This window comes from Manis javanica, chromosome 6 (assembly GCF_040802235.1).
Source record: "Manis javanica isolate MJ-LG chromosome 6, MJ_LKY, whole genome shotgun sequence".
Taxonomy (NCBI): Eukaryota; Metazoa; Chordata; class Mammalia; order Pholidota; family Manidae; genus Manis; species Manis javanica.
In genome coordinates this window covers 14567381-14591034 of record NC_133161.1, presented here as the reverse complement: position 1 = coordinate 14591034, position 23654 = coordinate 14567381, and positions in this window count along the sequence as shown.

The window sequence follows — 23654 nt, the reverse complement described above, 5'->3', positions numbered from 1 at the left end:
GTCTTTTGATTGGTGCATTAAGTCCATTTACATTTAGGGTGACTATTGAAAGATATGTACTTATTGCCATTGCAGGCTTTAGATTCGTGGTTACCAAAGGTTCAAGGTTAGCTTCTTTAGTATCTTACTGCCTAACTTAGCTCGTTTATTGAGCTGTTATATACACTGTCTGGAGAGTCTTTTCTTCTCTCCCTTCTTATTCCTCCTCCTCCCTTCTTCATATGTTGTGTGTTTTGTTCTGTGCTCTTTTTAGGGGTGCTCCCATCTAGAGCAGTCCCTGTAGGATGCCCTGTAGAGGTGGTTTGTGGGAAGCAAATTCCCTCAGCTTTTGCTTGTCTGGGAATTGTTTGATCCCACCATCATATTTAAATGATAGTCGTGCTGGATACAGTATCCTTGGTTCAAGGCCCTTCTGTTTCATTGCATTAAGTATATCATGCCATTCTCTTCTGGCCTGTAGGGTTTCTGTTGAGAAGTCTGATGTTAGCCTGATTGGTTTTCCTTTATAGGTGACCTTTTTCTCTCTAGCTGCCTTTAAAACTCTTTCCTTGTCCTTGATCCTTGCCATTTTAATTATTATGTGTCTTGGTGTTGTCCTCCTTGGATCCTTTCTGTTGGGGGTTCTGTATAATTCCATGGTCTGTTCGATTATTTCCTCCCCCAGTTTGGGGAAGTTTTCAGCAATTATTTCTTCAAAGACACTTTCTATCCCTTTTCCTCTTTCTTCCTCTTCTGGTATCCCTATAATACGAATGTTTTTCCTTTTGTATTGGTCACATATTTCTCTTAGTGTTGTTTCATTCCTGGAGATCCTTTTATCTCTCTCTATGTCAGCTTCTATACGTTCCTGTTCTCTGGCTTCTATTCCTTCAATGGCCTCTTGCATCTTATCCATTCTGCTTATAAATCCTTCCAGGGATTGTTTCACTTCTGTGATCTCTTTCCTGACATCTGTGATCTCCTTCCGGACTTCATCCCACTGCTCTTGCATTTTTCTCTGCATCTCATCCCACTGCTCTTGCATTTTTCTCTGCATCTCATCCCATTGCTCTTGCATTTTTTTCTGCATCTCTGTCAGCATGTTCATGATTTTTATTTTGAATTCTTTTTCAGGAGGACTAGTTAGGTCTGTCTCCTTCTCAGGTGTTGTCTCTGTGATCTTTGTCTGCCTGTAGTTTTGCCTTTTCATGGTGATAGAGATAGTCTGCAGAGCTGGTACAAGTGACCGCTGGAAGAGCTTCCCTTCTTGTTGGTTTGTAGCCTTTTCCTGGGAGAATAGCGACCTCTAGTGGCTTGTGCTGGGCAGCTGTGCGCAGACAGGGCTTCTGCTTCCTGCCCAGTTGCTTTGGGGTTTATCTCCACTGTTGCTGTGGGCTTGGCCTGGCTGGGGCTGTTCCTCCAAAATGGTGGAGCCCCGTTAGAGGGGGAGCAGCCAGGAGACTATTTATCTCCGTAAGGGGCCTCTGTGCTCCCTGCTGCCCAGGGGGTTAGAGTGCCCAGAGATCCCCAGATTCCCTGCTTCTGGTCTAAGTGACCTGTCCTGCCCCTTTAAGATTTCCAAAAAGCACTCTCCAAACCAAAACAACAACAGCAGCAATGAGAGAGGGAACAGAAAGGAAAAAAAAAAGAAAAAACACGCGATTTTTTTTTTTTCCTCAGGTGCCGGTCCCAGGCACCCGCGCACTGGTCCTGCTGCCCTGTCTCCCTAGCACCAGGGTCCCTGTCCTTTCAAGGCTTCCAAAAAGCACCCACCCACCGGTCCCGCAGGGAAGGAATGCTCAATATTCTTGGTCCTCAGGCACTGGTCCCATGCACCCGCTCACCAGTCCCGCCGCCCTGCCTCCCTAGCACCGGGGTCCCTGTCCCTTCAAGGCTTCCAAAAAGCACTTGGCAAAAAGAGAGAAAAAAAAGGAGAAAAACGCGCGATTTCTTCCGTCCTCAGGTGCTGGTCTCAGGCACCCACCCACCGGTCCCACAGGGAAAAATGCGGGATATTCTTTGTCCTCAGGTGCCGGTCCCAGGCACCTGCTCACCAGTCCCGCCGCCCTGCCTCCCTAGCACCGGGGTCCCTGTCCCTTTTAGGCTTCCAAAAAGCACTCGCAGAAAAGAGAAAAAAAAAAGGGGAAAAACGCGCGATTTCCTCTGTCCTCAAGTGCCGGTCTCAGGCACCTGCCCACCGTCCCGCAGGGAAAAACGGGGGATATTCTTTGTCCTCAGGCGCCGGTCCCAGCCACCCGCTCACCAGTCCCGCCACCGTGCCTCCCTAGCACTGGGGTCCCCGTCCCTTCAAGGCTTCCAAAAAGCGCTTGCCAAAAAGAGAAAAAAAAAAAAGGGGAAAAACGCGCGACCTCCTCCGTCCTCAGGCACCGGTCTCAGGCACCCGCCCCCAGGTCTCGCAGGGAGAAACGCGGGATATTCTTTGTCCTCCGGCGCCGTTCCCAGGCACCTCCTCACTGGTCCCGCCACCCTGCCTCCCCAGCAACGGGGGCCCGTCCCTCTAAGGCTTCCAAAAAGCGCTCGCCAAAAAAAAAAACTGCTCCGGTTTCTCTCCACCAGCCGGGAGCCGGGGGGAGGGGCGCTCGGGTCCCGCCGGGCTGGGGCTTGTATCTTACCCCCTTCACAAGGCGCTGGGTTCTTGCAGGTGTGGATGTGGTCTGGATGTTGTCCTGTGTCCTGTGGTCTCTATTTTAGGAAGATTTTTCTTTGTTATATTTTCATAGCTCTATGTGTTTTTGGGAGGAGATTTCCACTGCTCTACTCACGCCGCCATCTTGGCTCCCGCCCTAAATAACTTTTTGACCTTGGATTAGTTGAAGGCTTCTTATATATGACACCAAAATAAATAGCAACAAAACAACAAACAATAAATACATCAAAACTAAAAACATTTGTGGTTCAACCAACACATCAAGAAAGGGAAAAGATAACTCACAGAAAGGGAATAAATATTTGTAAATCTTACATCAGCTAAAGGCATTGTATCCAGAATATATAAAGAAAATAATCCAATTTAATAATATAATGTAATATAATGTAATGTAATATAATATAATATAATTAATATAATATAATATAATATAATATAATATAATATAATATAAAATATAGAAAAATAATCCAACTTGAAAATGGGCAAAGGATCTGAAAGACATTTTTCCAAAGAACATATACAAATGGCTAATAAACGCATGAAAAGATGCTCAACCTCATTACCTATCAAGGAAGTGCAAATCAAAACCACATGCACTCTCTAGGATGGCTATATCAAGAAGGCAGATAATAAAGTTTTGGCAACTATGTAGAGAAATTGGATCCCTCGCATATTATTAGTGGGAATGTAAAATGGCCCAGTTCCTTTGGAAAACAGTGTGGCAATTCTACAAAATATTAAACATAGAGTTACCACATGACCCAGCAATTTCACTCATAGGTATGTCAAGATCAATGATATACAAGTGTACACAGTGATTTACAATGTACACAAAAAAGTATGAACAAAAATATTCGTGGCAGCATCACTCTTAACCAAAAATTGAAAACTCCTCAAATGTGTGTTAACTGACGCATGGATAAATAAAAGATGATATATCCATACAGTAGAATGTTATTTGCCAATAAGAAGAAATGAAGTATTGGTATATGGTACAATGTGGATGAACCTTGAAAACATCAAGCTAAGTAAAAGAAGCCAGTCACAAAATATAATGTAATATATAATTCAATTTATATGAAATGTCCAGAAAAGGCAAATCTGTAGAGACAGGAAGTAGATTAGTAATTGCCTATGTATGGTGGGGGCAAACGGCGAGTCACTGATAAAAGGCACTGGGTGTCTTTTGGGTTCTAAACTTAGATTATGATGATGATTGCACATCTCTGTAAACATACTAAGAACCATTGAATTGTATATATTAAGTGGGTCAATTATATAGTATGTGAATTATATTTGAATAAAGCTGTTTAAAATGTAACTGAGAAGTTTCTAACAAAGAGTGAAAGAGTCTGTGGGTAAAATTGTAATTATTTCCAGAATATCTCGCCTGGTGTTGTTACATCTGCGTATCAACAGGCATTCAGAGGTGTAAAGAAGTAGGCTTTAGTGCATTTGCATCTTCATCTCCATATCAGTGGGTAATTACCTGGGCAACAGAGGGCTTATCTGTACCCGAGAGGTGAGCAGGAGGGCCGGTGTGGTTGCTGCTGGAGCAGGAGAGAGACATGGGCCAGATGGCAGTTTTGTAAGACCTTTTTTTTCACCCCAAAGAGCGTTTTGCGGTCAATTTCTTTGGTCACACTGAATCCATAGCAAACTTGCCCAGGCTGAAACCCATTAGCAAGACAGAGTCAACTGCCACTTTCTGCCCAGCAACTATCCAAAACAGAGACTTAACAAATTAATGAACTTTATGTATTTTTTGACATGAAGAAGCATTGACCGGTCTCAGCTTTAGTAGCTGTCTCCATTCCAGGCCCCAATACCTACTAATTAGACTTGGCATGCAAGAGAATTTTTTGCCATCCCAGTTATATGTTCTTAGTTATACAAAAGAAAAGAAAAGAATATATATGAAAAGAATGTGGGAAAATTCTATCTCTGGATGATAGAGTTGTTTTTTTCTGAACTTTACTAGTTTCCCATTTTGATCAGTGTATATTATTTTATAATCAGTAAACACTGCTATAAAGTTATTTCAAAATTTCATAATAGAAGATAGCAAAACTTGTCACTGCTTCCTGAGGACAAATTTTCTCTATCTGTAAAGCCCATGGAACAATCTTCCTTCTCAATTTTTCTATCATAAGTATTAACCTGGCCATCAAGGTATGTTGTATTGACCTGAAGGAGTAGTATCAGAAATAAGCCACTTTGGCATGAGGATTATTTTGGGCTGAAGGTAATTGAGAATCAACAGATGCAGGAAGAGTTCTCTGCCTAAAAGCAGGCCATACATTTCCCTTTGAGGAAGGTGGCCTCCCACCATCACCAGGGAGAGAAGTATAACTCTTATCATGGAAGCAGGAAGCCAACACCAAGGTGAGTTACATAAAGACCTTACTGAAACAGCTCTCATATTCCTTTGGTTCCCCCATGTGTTTCCTAATCATTTTCCCAGAATTTATCATCCCTCGACAAAGGAAAATTCTCTTTGTTAAAACAGTATATAAGCCCCTGAGTCTAACCATGTCCCTGAGTTTCACTTATTCCCGGGAACTCCTGTGTATGTAAATACTAACAAAAAATGTGTGCCTTTATTCCTGTTAACCTGTCGGTTGTTAGTTTTATTTGCAGGCCTTCAGAAATGAACTTAAAAGAGTAGAGGGAAAGTTTTTCCTCCCCTATGTTCCCTTGTGTTTTTAAAAATATGTTTAATATTTAGTTTTATTTGCATATTTATAAATTAAAAGTATAATTTTATTGATATGCTTTTCATGACTTTTATTTATCTAGCACTGTGTAAAATTCATTAGATTTTTCTGTGTGCCTTTTCTCCCTCAAGTAGATTTCAAGCTTGAGGGAAAGACTATGTCATATAATATGGATACTCTAACTCCCCTAAAGTAATCCTTTACACAGGTAGTTAATCAGTAAGTAATTTTTAGACCTTTCTATTATAAAACATTTTTTCAGTAACAAAAAACAAAATACATTGAGGTTTGCTTTACGTAAATACCTTCACCAGCTATTTTGTTTCAGATATTTATAGCTGATTCACGCTAAACCATATCACTATGTTTATAAATAACCCTTTGGTTTTCATGGCTTATTTTTAAATAGCCTTTAAAATTTAATCTTTTCTAAAAGTTATCCTATAGTCTAAAAAAAAATGGACACATCTAAGTTGCAAATGTGTTTTCATTTATGATGTCTTTCCTGTGTCTTTCCATATCTCATTTACCCAGTATTGAATTTGAGTATATCTTCTGATTTCTTTTTTTAGCAAAATTTTACAGCTATTGAAATCAAAAGTAAACTTTCTTTTTAAAATTAAACATTGATCTTATGGAATGTATTTAATAGTAATCAGATGTCTTTAAGTTTATATTTCTCATAATTAAAGTATGCTGTTCAAAATTATAGCTGTCCTTGGGCAAATCCACCACATATGAAAAAGATTACCTTTCCTCCTGTCTTCCCAGTCTAATTATTTGGTGAGATGAAGGGTACATGTGAGGTAATCCTACCCTCTCTCTCTAACCCTTATAGGTTTCACATCAACTCTCAGATCCAGCTACGATGGAATGTTTTTGATTACCCCCTTTCCCACTTCCCTTCTTATGTCCTCTTCTCCCCCAACCCAACCAGCCTTTGTCCATTCCTTTTTTCAAACTATCACCAGTTCAAGGGTTAATCATGTAACTTCCTTGTGTAAATATTTTTAATGGATTATCATTGCCTGGATAAAGCCAAACATGAAAACTAAAAGAAGGCATGTGGTAGAGAAGAGGATGCGGACTAGTGGCTGGCTTGTCAAGGTGACTTTTGCCTTCCTGAGGTCATTACTTTTGTGACGGGTCTTCATTTGAATTAATTTTGTCAAGTTGCCCAAAGCCCAGACTCACTAAAGTAACAGAAGATGGATATGTAAACAACAATACCAACGTACTTAACTGCAATGGGAAATTTAACTGGCAAGAAGACTGGCTGTTCTGATAAGCTCAATATTGAATTCTTAGAGAGAAATGTGTGAGTAAAACTCTGCTGCAACTGAAATTATGGCACTTGGAATCAGAGCAAGAAGTGGTGTGTTTTAGGTTCTTGTGGGCATTAACTTTGATGTTTCAGCAATAGATTCATACTGCGTGTTGAATACTTAAATTGTCTAATGGATCATTAAAGAGCCATTCTTCAGACAGAACCGTCCTTTCTTTACATTTGCCAATAATATTGATAAGATAAGAGGTTCCTCCTTGCCTTGCTTTTGGACCAGGAAACTTTTTATCTCTAAGGAACCTCAGGCACATATCTGATATCTTACATCTGACATCATTTCATAATTTTACACCCCAAATCTCAGGTTCATTTGGTTTTGTGCAGGCCTACAGTGATACAATAGCAAAAAGACTGTATAACCAGGACCACCTACACAGGATGTGGGGCCCGGTGCAAAATGCAAATGTGGAGACCCTTGTTTAAAAATTACTCAGAATTTCAAGACAGTGATAGCAAAGCATCAAACCAGGTACAGGGCGCTCCTGAGCTCAAAGCCCTGAGCCACAGATAATGTCACATACAAATGAAGCCACCTGTACAGAACAATTCTCTAGAGCAAGAGTCCTTAAACTACCACCCACAGTCCAAATCCAGCTGCTTCCTATTTCTGTAAGTGAGGTTGTATTGGAATGTGGCCATGCCTATTGGTATCATCTATGGCTATTTTTGCTCCATAATAACAGAGTTCTATACCCGCTACAGAGATCAGATGGCCCACAAAAACTAAAATATTTACTATCTGGCCCTTTGAAATTTTCCAGCTCCTGCTCTAATGTCTGGTCTGTCAGTTCTCACCCCATACTCACTATTTACAATGAGCACTCACATGTGAAACCTGAGCATAATATTGTATATCAATGATACCTTAATAAAATAAAATAAAAAGAGCACTCAGCGATTTGCAGCTTGATCTGCTCTGCTCCTAAGCAACCATGTAAGGCCCACGTAGGGCCCTGGAGCTATAAATCAGAAACATCCACAGACCGAAGTGCCAAGAATTTCTATGACACTGTCGGACAACAACATCCATGTATTCTCCATGGGGGATTAGTTAGCAAGCCATAGTTTCATGGATACTATCAGAATGGATACTGGTATCAGGAGGACACCGGACTACTGTGTCAGAAAATGACACTGTCGGACAACAACATCCATGTATTCTCCATGGGGGATTAGTTAGCAAGCCATAGTTTCATGGATACTATCAGAATGGATACTGGTATCAGGAGGACACCGGACTACTGTGTCAGAAATGGAAGACAGTTTATTATTCACAGCAAGAGCAGGAGCCAGAATAACAGCTTTTTATGGTTTCCCCAGCCCCAGTTGACAGGAGAGCCAGTTTATACCTGCACATACAGTGGGTTCCTTTATAGGAAAGGTACCTTGAGTTTAGAAAACAAGAATGTTTTTTATAATGTATAATAACACTGTAAACACATGTACCCTTTTCTCTAGAAGGAAACATTATTTTTCTACTTGACTGGCGAGTAAGGAAACTTGTCCTTTGCTCTGAAGGGAAACACTATCTCTATCTTCCAAGGCAGTTTGCTATATAAACATCCTTGAAAACAGTTCAGAACAAATGACAATCAGTGCCCTGGTTGCAAGTTGTGTAGAAATGCAAGGAACTCTGAGAATTGTGTCTCTGTAGCCCCTATATGGACTTGGTCTTCTACAATGATTCACCCTCCGACCCCTATAGCTATAGATGAGTCCCCCTTTCCCCATGGGTAAGTTGGATTTTTGCTAAGCGGTCCTTCCAACTTTGATTCCTTCTCTTCTAGTTCACAGCTTAATAGCTGGCACTTCAGAGAAATATACTCCACCCAACCTATTGCCCCAATACCAACACAAAGCAAAAGGCTGTCTCCTGTTTTGTGATTTTTCAAGTAGATTTTTATCAAGTATTACTGTCTGTATATAGCTATACAACTTAGGTGCCACAATATGTTTAAAGCACTTAGTCATCCCTCCCCATCCACAGTGTTCCCATTTCCTGAAGTTTGTGTGTGCGTGTGTGTGCGTGTGTGTGTGCGTGTGTAATGGTATAAAATCATGCAATTAAAATCAAGTGCCAGGGTATTCCAGCCATCAGACCCAGATGTTGGGATGGTTGTTGCAGTCATGCAGAGAATGCACCGTGTAAGGTAGAGGGCAAATGAGAGACCAAACAAGAGTGGATAAAAGGGAACAGGAAGAGGAATCAGGAACTGACTCCGGATAAAAACACCATCCGGAGGAAACAGGATAAGCCTGTCCAGACACTGGAAAATATAATGAGGAAGGAAAAACAATTACAAGAACAGATGGGCGGAAACAGACAACTAACAGCGGTGGAGCCATGTTTATTTGAAAAAGTGTGTCTTGAGATTTGGGGGGCTGAAGAGAATTAGTGTTCGCTCCCCATAGCTCCTGGATCTATAATGATACTATATGTAGATACTTTACAACATGCATGAGCTCCTTTAAACAATCAAGATATTTCTATAACTCTCTGTCACTTGTGAGTCCCTTCCTGTCTTTTCTTTGATATATACATGTTTTTATTTTAATGGATACAAACTTGATTTATTCATTTCCTACTTGCCAAAATATCTAAAATATTTGAATTTCTAGAGAACTATATAAGTTATAGAGATGATTGGAAAGGATATTAAAACCAGGTCTGTCCTAGAAAATATGGGACAGATGGTTCTGGGGCATTAAAAAAGAGAACTGTTAAGCCTACAATTCAGTGTCTTATTGTCTGCTGTATTTTTTAAAAGCTTGCAGAACGAGGCATATGTTATTGTTTCATCTCTTTTGATATAACTAAATTCCTTTAAACACATACAATTAAAAAATAATCCACTCTTGAGTAAATTGCATGTACGTGAATAAAAATACAATCCCTTTCAGATGAGTTCTGTGTTTCCCAGCTGTCCATGAGTTATTGTGTACAATAAATTATATACTCTGTATGCGGCTTCTGTCAGAACTAAAATAAAAAGATTTAACCATTTTTTATTTCTTATTGAAGTAAAGCCCTTCCTAATTATTCATCAGCTATAAAAACTTTATAATTTCAATATTTGAATCATTTGGGTGCATAAACTAATTCTAATTTTAGTAGTTTACTCATCTAGTTGCTTTAACAAAGATGGAGCACCTCTTTCATACTTGAAATTAGACATCAAATGCAATATTTTAAAAATAACTAGAATCATTGAAATTTAGAGTTGGAAAATACTTAATTTTCTCAAGGTAAATAAGAAAACTGAGAGTCAGTGATTGCCCAAGATCATAGTCCCAAAAGATCTGCCCAGATAGAAGTGCCTTAAAACGAGTCTTTGAGACATTTAAGTCCATGCTCTTTCTCTAACTTGCAGACATTTCTATTTTTGATTCTCAAAAAGAGTTGATTCTAAATTTATTTTGTTATGTAGTATCTGGACAGATTTTTGTGTCTCATCACCTAAGCAATGGGCATTTCTTTTTTAATCAATTCTTTTGTGTTATTCCATATTTGTAAATATTACAAAATGATCACCACAATAATTCTAGTTAACATCTATCATCATAGTCACAGATATTTTTTCTTGTGAGAACACTTAAGATTAACTCTTTTAGTATTTTTCAAATATGAAATACAATATTTTAAACTACAGTCAACATGCTGCATATTACCTCCCATGACTTATATAACTGGAACTTGTACTTGGCCTGGCCCTCCTTCACCCATTTCACCCCCCACCCCCAACTTCTGGCAACCACTAATCTATTCTCTGTATCCAAGACCTAGGTTTTGTTTTTTGAGATCATGTGGTATTTGTTTTTCTCTGACTTAACATAATGCCATCAAGGTCCACCCACATTGTCACAAATGACAAGATTTTCTTCTTTTTTATAGCTGAATAATATTCCATTACAGTAGACATAATATGTACCACATTTAGTTATTCTCAGATTTCATTTTGTATTGCTATTCCAGATGAAATAGCTTTTCTTTGGGACAAATCTATTTTTCAAGTCAGAATATGGGAAGCTGAAACTCCATACTGAGTATAAGTTAAAACTTAAATTTTACCATATTATGGGGCTAACAAACCCCTGATGGTTTTTTCAAAGTCTTCCTAGAGGTTACTGAAAAAAACTCCACAGTGAATGAGTTTAAATACTTATAATTACAATGTCTCTACATAGGGTGTTTCTGGAATGTTCATGAGCCTGAAATACTTAGAAAAGGCCCTCTGGCTACATTTTATTACATTTTCCTCTTTCCATTATTCTTGTTAAGTGCCCTGGATACCTCAATCTTTTTTAGGATCACAAATCCTTCTGTGGAATCTTTTACAGATAAACTCTTTTATGTAGAAAGAACTCTTATGGTGGAATGTCTCTGCTCTTCAGTGTTGGCAACTACCAAATTTTGTTGCCACTTTCATGTGCAAACTTTTTCCTAAGGATTCTGCTTTTCATACTTTCAAATACTACCATGTGTTAACATCACCATTAAAAGGTACAGTTGTGTGTCTTCCACCTTAGCAGTAATTGTTTTTTTTTGAGGGACCTCTATACTGTTTTTCATAGTAGCTGTACCAATTTGCATTCCTGTTAACAGTGTACTGGGGTTTCCTTATCTGTAGTCCTGGACAATACTTTTTATCATTGTTTTTTGGTAATAGCCATTCAAAAGGGTATAAGATGATATCACACTGTGGTTTTTAATTACATTTCCCTGATGATTGGTGATATTTCATATACCTTTAATCCATTTGAGTTGATTTTTGTGTATGGTATAAGATAAGGATCGAGTCATCTTCCATTAGCATTTTATCTGTAGTCCTTAGATCAAAATCTTATTAAAATGGCCCTAAAGTAAGCTATGGGATTTTATAATTATATTTTATATCTGTTTCATTTATAAACTCCTTTCCTCCAAAGCCATTTACCAGCCATAGACATTTTTATACCAGTTAAAAATTTGTCTCAATTTGTTCATATTAAATATTTATACATTTTTCCTTCCTTTCTCTTTCCAAATACCTCTTTATTATCATAATCTTCCAAACACTAAGATCATATGTTATTTTTTTCTTTTTAAATCATGTAGTTATCTCTTTTGAAGTCAAACCTAAATTCAGAGTCTTTCCTAAAACTTTGAGCTAATCTTGTTCAATTGCCCTAAAAATTCATGGTACAATAATAAAATTTGCCATTTTATTCATTTTGTAAGTATTCAATTCAGTGACAGTATGTCCATGATGTACAGTCATCACTGATTAATTTTTAATAAAATAGTTATACCATTTGTTAAGCTCCTTCAATGTATATTTATTTCATTCATTTTTCAAAAGTCCTGTGAGGTCACAACTGATCATCTGTCAAAGGTCATGGTACTGGGAAGTGGCAGAACTGGGTTCTAAATCACGTCTTTCTGAGTGACTCAAAATTTGTGAGTATATAAATTTGTGATCCTTTTAAAAAATTTGTATGTATATAAAGTTTACATACAAACTGAATAATATTGTATATTATTTGCACATAGTTGAAAAATCAAATAGAAAACAAAATGATAAAAATAATGGAGGAAAAACACAGAACAATTTATTGATAGCTTTAAAGTAAGGATGATCTTCCTAAATAAGATACCAAAAGCAAAGGACAAAAAGGTGACACACTGATAAATTTGACTACATTAAAAAATTTTAATTTCTCTATGACAAAAAATTTAAAAATTAAATGGACAGACTGATAAAAAATTGCACTGCATATAACAAAGTTCTATAAGCCAGAATGTATATATTCATATATATATGTATGTATGAATGTTTGTGTATATGTATATATCTCCTTTACATCAATAAGAAAAAGAAAACTCAATGGAAAAGTAAGCAGTTGATATGAACCAGCAATTCATAGGAGACAAAATACAAATAGTCAATAAACATGTAAGATACTAAACTTCATTGGTAGGGAAATGAATGGCGAAACAAGAATGAGATACCACTTTTCAACCAGCATATCGGTAAAAATGACAAAGTTTCTTGTACCAGGTTTGGTGAGATTATAGGAAAATGGGTGTTCTACATTGCTGGTGAAAGTGTAATTGGTAAACCAACTTTGAGGGTAATTGGGAAATTCATATACCTTATGACCTAGCAGTTCCACTTCTTTGTATCTATGCTAGAGAAGCACTAACACTAATTTGCAGGGAAGCTCATAAAAGGGCATCAATTGCATCATTTTTATAATGAAACATTAGCAGCAACTAACATGTCCACCAGAAGAGGAATGGCTAAATAAACTGTAGCTATATTATGCAATATTATGTAGCACTTAACAGGAGACAGTTTTATACACACTGGGCAAAGTACATCCCAGTTTACCCAGGACAGCCCCAGTTTATATTTGTTCCCCTATTCACACTCAGAAGAGCTCCCATTGGATAGCCCACTATTTTTGAGTAAGAAGGAAAAAAAGGCAGAAAGCCTAAAGACACATTGACTAAAGTATCAGCTTCAGGGCTGCCGCAACAAGGTACCACAAACTGGTTGGCTTCAAATAACAGAAGCTAATTGTCTTATAGTTCTGGAGGTTGGAAGTTCACAGTCATGGTGTCAGCAAGGCAATGCTGCTTCTGGAGGCTGTAGGGAAATCCTTTCTCCTCCTGGGGCAACACTCTGCCCCATTTTTGGTGGCCCCAGGTGTTCTTTGGCTTAGGCAGAACTCCAATCCGCCTTCACCTGGTGCTCTCCCTGCCTTCATTTGGCCTTCCCTCTGAATGTGTCTCCATGTCCAAATTTCCCTTTATATGAGGACTACAGTCATATTGGGTTTGGATGCATCCTAACAACCATGACTACCTGTAAAGACTCCCATTTCCAAATAAGGTCACATTTGAAGTACTGGAGGCTTGGGCTTCAACATGTATTTTGGGGGTAGGCAATTCAACCCATAAAAAACAGTATATCATATATGGACACACACACACAAAGAATACTACCATACAGTTTCAAGAGTTCATATGTATATATGTAAACACAGATGAAAACATTTAGAAAAATAGACATTACACTAATTGCTGCCGCTGGTGGTGAGTGTTTATAGTGGATTTTATCTTTTAGCCTTATCTGCACTGTTCAGGTTTTCACAAGAAAATGTATTATTGGAATAATTAAAAAATATCAAATAGCACCAAAAATTTGTAATGCAAAACAGTGGACACCTGCCACACCCTTCTCTACCTCTTAGTCCCATTTCCAGAGGGAGCCACTTTTTAACTCTAAGCTCTTTCTCTTAATACTTGCCCTTGTTGATTTAAATACCATACTTTAGGAGATACAATAATATCTTCCTCATAGGGTTATTGAGAGGAGTAAATGAATTATTACATGTCAGGAATTTAGAACGATGCTTGGCATATTAATACTTAATAAAGGTTGGCTATTAGCATTTTCATTAAACTGTTGTTTTGTCATTTATCAATTTTTGACATTATTTATTGACTTTAGCAGGAATAAATGAGGATTTAGAGCTCTCATAGCATCCCTCTCCCCTCTCTCATCCTCTCAATTGCTTAATCTTTTCAACCACCGATTCAACCGCCGATTAACTCAGTTTGAAGTTCTTCCAAATTCTAATTCTCCCATTGCTTCAGCTTCAAATTCACCAGTATCTAACACACTCTTGTCAGAATCACTGCACTAAAACTTGGAGAGAATCTGGTTGTCTTGATTGTAGAGATGTGGCTTTTAGTTTCTTGCTGCCACTAGATTACTACCATCTTCTATTCTAATATGTTTCCCTCCATTTGTAGAGGTCTAGTTTCAGAGTGCTAATCTAACTGATACTGTCAACAATAAAAATTTGTTGCATAGGGAATATAGCCAATAATATTGTAATAATTTTGTATGGTGACCGATGGTAACTAGACTTATTGTGGGGATCATTTTGTAATGTAAAAAAAATATCAAATCACTATTACATACACCTGAGGCTAATAGGATATTGTATGTCAATTACACTTCAATAAAAAAACAGTAAACCTTTGTTGATGGATTGAAAGCTCTTTTATTGTTGTTTTTATAGTAATGGAATGTTTTAGTCTTACCAAGTTAGAACAAAGCTCTCTGAGAAAGCCTACCCACAATCCATATGTCATCTCATTCTCCTTTGCACTACTTAATAAATTTGATGCCACCAAATTAAAAGGTGTGTTAGCTTCCCTTTGGATTATAACTTTACATATGACTTTAGTTATAACTACTATCATCCTGAACCACAGGGCTACCCTGCTTCCATGTTAACTTTCTGCAACAAGTATGGACAAGAACCTTTTCTCGTTCCCCCTAGATAAAGTTGAAATAGATTGAGATTTTTTAAATGACTTACAGAATGGAAATACACAGAGTACAAGGACTATCAGCGGTCTGGCTGACAAGATGTCCTATTTTTGCAAGCCAGGATTTAATATCCCTTTTACGTCCATTCTGAAAGATTTATTTCCCCCTAAATGAACAGCATTAAGTGGCCTTAAAATAGCCTCTCATACATGAAGTGATCCTGCCTATAGCAAAGCTCTAGTAATGTGATATTATAATATAATAGTAACTTACCAGAATGACCCACAAGGAGTAGGAGAAAGATTGTTCTTTCACTGCACACATCTTAAGTCTCTGAGCAGCCTCAAGGTAAGAAAGAGAGTGCCTAATAAAGGACAGCACAGAGCTCTTAATTTCTGTTTCTGTGAGATTGAAATCATTGGCATCTCTCTCCACTTTGCAAAGTAGTGGGCATAGTGGAGCAACAGTTGGCACAGAAGAAATAACACTCAATTAAGCATTACATGATCTGGATTCTGCTAATTGTTCTTTCAATTATTCAAGTAGAGCTCTCTGTCTTTGGGGAAGTCAACTTTCCTGAATCTGTTTCCTGTCTAAAAAATGGGCATACTAGCATTCTACCTGTCTCTCAGCATTGTTCAAATAATTGTCAAGACAACAATTTATTGCAGGCACATCAAAGTTACCTTCAATCTTGTTCAAGGCAATATAAAGTCTATTCATAGTTTTCTTTCATAGATACTTTTCAAACAAGAATAGGTAGCTAGATAACATTTTTATACTAAGTGTAAGGAGAAATATCTGGTTACAGGTTATTAGGCATCTCCTGTGCAACTTACTCTTGACAAAATTGTGTGGGGAAATATAATATTTATAAGGTCTCTTTATTTTAAAACATTTTATTGTGGTTGAAATACATACAACTTAGACTAGCATAATGATCCAGTACCTATCACCTTGCTTCAAAGTGTATCAACACATAAGCAATCCTATTCATGAACACTCCTGTCTGCTCCCACTCACAAATTGGATTATTTTAAAGCAATTTCCAGATTTCACCTATACATACGTAATAGATCAGAATATGCGATCCAAAATATACCACTCTAGCATAAGGATTATGTTGAGTTGAAAGCAACTGAGAAAAATCAGACATAGGATGTTGTCTCTCAATCTTCCTGAAAACATCATAAATTCCTCTTCTAAGGATGTACACTCCCCTTCCCATACCATGTAGAGAAAAACAACCATGTCACCCAGAGGGGATGGCACCAAGAAAGAGTCTACACACAAACAAACCTCACTGCCTTTAAGTCCTTATTTACCACTATTTTCTCCACAGATTTGCCTTTCTAGAACATGCCACCTCTTGCAGCTCAAAGACTTTCCCTTTGTCTTGCCACTTCTTGAATTTATCCTCTTTTGTCAGAAAGATATAATTCATCCAAGCCAAGTTGTTTCTTTGAGTGTTTTCTCTTCTCCGACAGGCAGCAGGATGCAAAAGAGAGAGATGCTCTTCTCAGGCGTGTTTGTGAGGGCTTCATGGCACGGTCATGATTGACTGAATCATTGGCCATTGGCTGATCCTCCAGCCCCTGCCCCTGGGTGGGGTCCAAAAGTCTCTCATTGAAATGACAAGACACCCATTTCACCTTTAAAGCTCTGAAATGTTTTCAGGGACTGTGAATGAAGACCAAATATATACTGAGAAATTTTTATTTGGCCACCTGAATGACCAAATAAATATTTTTGCATCTCATTATATCACAAACATTGAGTAAATGTGTATGCCTTTTCTCCTGATAATCTGTTATTGCCAGTTTATTTTGCAGATCCAGCTGGAGAACCTAAAACAAGACAGGAAATTTTTCCTCCCCTAAGAAACTTGAGTTTGTACTTTTACATCTTCTCCCTGTCTATTTCTCTTTCGCTCTCTCTTTTTCCCCTTTAACATAACTAACATTAACAGTACTTCCTTAAATATCAATAGCATTAAATAATATAATATCCAGCCAATGTTCAAACTTCCTCTATTATCTCATAAGCATTTTGTTTTACAATTATTTGTCCTACAGGGTACAAAAAAAGGTCTTCCCATTCCGTTTGCTTGATCTATTTCTTAAATCTCCTTTAGCCTATAGGCCTACTTATATTCACCCTTTCTCTTTCCTTCTCTCTCTCTCCCTAATTTGGATGTTGACGTTGAAGAACCCAGGTTATTTGTATTGTATAGAATATCCCATGTTCCGGATTTTGCCAACTGCATCTCCATGTTTTTTTCCTCTCACATGTTTTTCAGTTCTCTAAATTGCCTGTAAAAGGGTAGTTAGATCTAGAGACTTGATCAAATGCAAATCTGACTTTTTCTTCCCCCCCAAGAAATACTTTCTATGACATACACTTCTATTACATCACATCACAAGGCATGTAATAATTACTGTACTCACTTTTTTGATGTTAAGATTGATCCTTGGTTTCTGGTACTATTGGTCTAATCTATCCATTAAAAAGTTTCCCATCAAATTTTCACCTAATGGTTTTAGCAACCATTGATGATCATTTCTTAGATTCATTATTTCATCAAGGGATGTACTTTGACATTGTAATTCATCAATTCTTGTATATTTGTAATCTAAAATTCTTCTATAAAGAAGAATTTTCCCATGTGATTTTCCTGAAGTACAGTTCTTATAAGAGAGGTAGGATAACTTCTCGTTAGTGAGAAAATAAATTAGTTCTCTGGCATCCTCCAGAGACAATCAATGTGGTTTTGTGTTAACTGTATATGAATTCTTGAATTTTGTTATATGATATGTTTAATTCATTGTGCTTGCCATTCTTTTTTTTGGTGTTTGAGTTATCATTTTGATTAATGGTTAATTCGAATTTCCAGTTGGTTGCTGCATCCTTTTGATGTGACCCCAGTAATCTTTCATAGTTTCTTTGCTTTCTTTTTTTTATTATTAAGGTATGATTGACATACACTCTTATGAAGGTTTCACAGGAAAAAATAATGTGGCTACTACATTTACCCACATTATCAAGTCCCCACCCATACCCCAATGCAGTCACTGTCCATCAGTGCAGCAAGATGCCACAGATCCATTATGTCCCTTCTCTGTGCTGCACTGTTCTCCCTGTGATCCCCCACACCATGTGTACTAAATTTTATACCCCTCAATCCCCTTCTCCCTCCTTCCCCACCTGCACTGCCTTTTGGTAACCACTAGTTCATTCTTGGAGTCTCTGAGTCTGCTGCTACCCTGTTCCTTCAGTTTTGCTTCATAGTTATACTCCATAAATGAGGGAAATCATTTGGCATTTGTCTTTCTCTACCTGGCTTATTTCAATGAGCATAAGGTCATCCAGCTCCATCCATGTTGTTGCCAATGGTAGTATTTGTTTCTTTCTTATGGCCGAATAGTATTCCATTGTGTATATGTACCACTTCTTCTTTATCTATTCATCTACTGATGGAGACTTAGGTTGCTTCCACATCTTACCTATTGTAAAAAGTGCTGCAATAAACATACGGGTGCATATGTCTTTTTTAATCTGAGAAGTTGTATTCTTTGGGTAAAATACAATGAGTGGGATTCCCAGGTCAAATGGTATTTCCATTTTTAGTTTTTTGAGGAACCTCCATATTGCTTTCCACAATGGTTGAACTAGCTTACATTCCCACCAACAGTGTAGGAGGGTTCTCCTCTCCCTTCATCCTTGCCAGCATTTGTTGTTCTTAGTCTTTTCGATGCTGGCCATCCTTACTGGGGTGAGGTGATATCTCATTGTGGTTTTAATTTGCATTTCCCTGATGATTAGTGATGTGGAGCATCTTTTCATGTGTCTGTTGGCCATCTGAATTTCTTCTTTGCAGAACTGTCTCTTCATATCCTCTGCCCATTTGTTAATCGGGTTATTTGCTTTTTGGGTGTTGAAGTGTGTATGTTCTTTATATATTTTCTATGTTAATCCCTTGTCAGATATGTCATTTACAAACATATTCTCCCATACTGCAGGATGCCTTTTTGTTCTGTTGATGGTGTCCGTTGCTGTACAGAAACTTTTTATTTTGATGTAGTCCCATGAGTTCATTTTTGCTTTTGTTTTCCTTGCTCAAGGAGATGCGTTCAGGAAGAAGTTGCTCATGCTTATGTTTGCCTATGTTGTCTTCTAAGAGTTTTATGGTTTTGTGACTCACATTCAGGTCTTTAATCCATTTCGAGTTTACTTTTGTGTATGGGGTTAAACTATAATCCAGTTTCATTCTCTTGCATGTAGCTGTCCAGTTTTGCCAACACCAGCTGTTGAAGAGGCTGTCCTTTCCCCATTGTATACCCATGGGTCCTTTATTGTATATTAATTGACCATATATGGTTGGGTTTATATCAGGGCTCTTTAGTCTGTTCCATTGGTCTATGGGTCTGTTCTTGTGCCAGTACCAAGTTGTCTCAATTACTGTGGCTTTGTAGTAGAGCTTGAAGTTGGGGAGCATAGTCCCCTCAGCTTTATTCTTCCTTCTCAGAATTGCTTTGGCTGTTCGAGGTCTTTTGTGGTTCCACATGAATTTTAGAACGATTTTCTCTAGTTCGTTGAAGAATGCTGTTGGTATTTTGATAGGAATTGCATTGAATCTATAGATTGCTTTAGGCAGGATGGCCATTTTGACAATATTAATTCTTCCTATCCATGAGCATGGGATGAGTTTCCATTTATTGGTATCTTCTTTAATTTCTCTTAAGAGGGTCTTGTAGTTTTCAGGGTATAGGTCTTTCACTTCCTTGGTTAGGTTTATTCCTAGGTATTTTATTCTTTATGATGCAACTGTGAATGGAATTGTTTTCCTGTTTTCTCTCTCTGCTGGTTCATTGTTAGTGTATAGGAATGCCACAGATTACTGTGTATTAATTTTGTATCCTGCAACTTTGCTGAATTTAGAAATTAGATCTAGTACTTTTGGAGTGGATTCTTTAGGGTTTTTTATGTACAATATCATGCCATCTGCAAACAGGGACAGTTTAACTTCTTGCTTGCCAATCTGGATGCCTTTTATTTCTTTGTGTTGTCTGATTGCCATGGTTAGGACCTCCAGTACTGTTGAACAGAAGTGGGGAAAGTGGGCATCCTGTCTTGTTCCCACTCTTAAAGAAAAAGCTTTCAGCTTCTCGCTGTTAGATATGATGTCGGCTGTGGGTTTGTCATATATGGCCTTTATTATTCTGAGGTACTTGCCCTCTATACCCATTGTGTTGAGAGTTTTTATCATGAATGGATGTTGAATTTTGTCAAATGCTTTTTCAGCATCTATGGAGACGATCATGTGGTTTTTGTCCTTTTTGTTGATGTGGTGGATGATGTTGATGGATTTTTGAATGTTGTACCATCCTTGCATCCCTGAGATGAATCCCACTTGGTTATGGTGTATGATCCTCTTGATGTATTTTTTAATTCAGTTTGCTAATATTTTGTTGATTATTTTTGCATCGATGTTCGTCAGGGATATTTGTCTGTAATTTTCTTTTTATGGGGGGTCTTTGCCTGGTTTTGGTATTAGAGTGATGCTGGCTTCATAGAATGAGTTTGGAAGTATTCCCTCCTGTTCTATTTTTTGGAAAACTTTAAGGAGAATGGCTATTACGTCTTCTCTAAATGTCTGATAAAATTCAGCAGTGATTCCATCAGGAATGGGGATTTTGTTCTTGGGTAGTTTTTTGATTACCGATTCAATTTTGTTGCTGGTAATTGGACTGTTTAGGTTTTCTGTTTCTTCTTTGGTCAGTCTTGGAAGGCTGTATTTTTCTAGAAAGTTGTCCATTTCTTCTAGGTTATCCAGCTTGTTAGCATATAGATTTTCATTGTGTTCTCGAATAATTCTTTGTATTTCTGTGGGGTCTGTCATGATTTTCCCTTTCTCATTTCTGAATCTGTTTATGTGTGTAGATTCTCTCTTTCTCTTAATAAGTCTGTCTAGGGATTTATCTATTTTGTTTATTTTCTCAAAGAACCAGTCCTTGGTTTCATTGATTTTTTCTATTGTTTTATTCTTCTCAATTATATTTATTTCTTCTCTGATCTTTATCATGTCCCTCCTCTGCTGAATTTGGGCCTCATTTGGTCTTCTTGTTCCGCTTTCAATAATTGTGACTTTAGACTATTCATTTGGGATTGTTTTTCCTTCTTTAAATAGGCCTGTATTGCAATATACTTTCCTCTTAGGAGTGCCATCTCTGTGTCCCACAGAAGTTGGGGCATTGTGCTGTTGTTTTCATTTGTCTCCATATATTGCTTGATCTCTGGTTTTATTTGGTCATTGATCCATTGATTATTTAGGAGCATGTTGTTAAGCCTCCATGTATTTGTGAGCCTTTTTGTTTTCATTGTATAATTTATTTGTAGTTTTATACCTTTGTGATCTGAGAAGTTGTTTGGTAGGATTTCAATCTTTTGGAATTTACTGAGGCTCTTTTTGTGGCCTAGTATGTGGTCTATTATGGAGAATGTTCCATGTGCACTTGAGAAGAATGTGCATCCTTTTGCTTTTGGGTGTAGAGTTCTGTAGATGTCTTTTAGGTCCATCTGTTCTAGAGTGTTATTCAGTGCCTCTGTGTCCTTATTTATTTTCTGTCTGGTTGATCTGTGCTTTGGAGTGAGTGGTGTGTTGAAGTTTCCTAAAATGAATGCATTGCATTCAATTTCCACCTTTAATTCTGTTAGTAATTTTTTCACATATGCTGGTGCTCCTGTGTTGGGTGCATATATATTTATTATGGTTATCTGCTCTTGTTGGACTGAGCCTTTTATCATTATGTAATATCCTTCTTTATCTCTTGTTGCTTTCTTTGTTTTGACTATTTTGTCTGATACTAGTACTGCAACCCCTGCTTTTTTCTCCTTGTTGTTTGCATGAAATATCTTTTTCCATCCCTTCACTTTTAGTCTGTGTATGTCGTTGGGTTTGAGGTGAGTCTCTTGTAAGCAGTGTATAGATGGGTCTTGCCTTTTTATACATTCTATTACTCTGTGTCTTTTGATTGGTGCATTCAGTCCATTTGGATTTAGAGTGATTATCGATAGATATGTAATTATTGCCATTATAGGCTTTGGATTGGTGGTTACCAAAGTTTCAAAGGTAGCTTCTTTACTATCTAACCATCTAACTTTAACTCACTTATTACACTATTATAAACACAATCTGATAATTTTTATTTCTCTCCCTTCTTTTTCTTCCGCCTCCACTTTTCATATGTTAGTTGCTTTATTCTTTACTCTTTTGTGTTTCCCTTGACTGCTTTTGTGCATACCTGATTTTATTTTTTGCCTTTAGTTAGTATTTGGTTGGTCTGCTTTCTTTGCTGTGATTTTATTTTCTCTGGTGACATCTATTTAGCCTTAGGAGTACTTCCATCTAGAGCATGGTATTTCCATTCTTTAAAGTACCCTGTAGAGGTGGTTTGTGCAAGGCAAATTCCCTCGCAAATTCCACTTTTGCTTATCTGGAAATTGTTTAATCCCTCCTTCATATTTAAATGATAGTTGTGCTGGATACAGTATTCTTGGTTCAAGGCTCTTCTGTTTCATTGCATTAAATATATCATGCCATTTTCTTCTGGCCTGTAAGGTTTCTGTTGAGAAGTCTGATGATAGCCTGATGGGTTTTCCTTTGTAGGTGACCTTTTTTCTCTCTTTGGCTGCCTTTAATACCCTCTTCTTGTCTTTGATCTTTGGCATTTTAATTATTATATGTCTTGGTTTTGTCCTCCTTGGGTCCCTTGTGTTGGGAGGTCTGTGGGCTTCCATGGTCTGAGAGACTATTTCCTCCCCCAGTTTGGGGAAGTTTTCAGCAATTATTTCTTCAAAGACACTTTGTAACCCTTTTTCTCTCTTCTTCTTCTTCTGGTATCCCTGTTATGTGAATATTGTTTCATTTGGATGGTCACACAGTTCTCTTAATATTCTTTCATTCCTGGAGATCCTTTTATCTCTCTCTGCCTCAACTTCTCTGTATTCCTGTTCTCTGATTTCTATTTCATTTACAGTCTCTTGCCCCTCTTCCAGCCTACTCCTAAGTCCTTCCATTGATTGTTTAATTTCTGTTATCTCCCTCCAGACTTCATCCCTTAGCTCTTGCATATTTCTCTGCAGCTCCATCATCATGGTTATAGCTTTTATTTTGAATTCTTTTTCAGGAAGATTGGTTATATCTATCTCACCAGGCCCTCTCTCTGGCATTGTTTGAGTGATTTTGGTCTGGACCAGGTTCTTCTGCCTTTTCATGGGATAGAAGTGATTGCCAGGAAGTGGCGTATGTGTCAGCTTGGAGATCAAAGTCTCTTCCTGCTTGCTGGTCACTTTGCCCTTCTCCGCTGCCTGTGCTGATTACCCACACACAGGGAGCAGTCTCTAGATTAATTTCCTGAGCCTCTGCGGGCAGGGCAGCCCTCAGGATGACCTAAGGCACTGCCAGGGTCACAGGTGCACAGTGTGTGTTCTCCTGTGAGAACTGCACCCCTTTGTGCCTTCCAAACTTTGTGCTGGCTTCCTCTATGTGTACCAGGCAGCTGTGTGTAGGGGGCAGCCTTTGGGTTTGGCCCTGTTAGCTGCGTGCTTGGAGGACT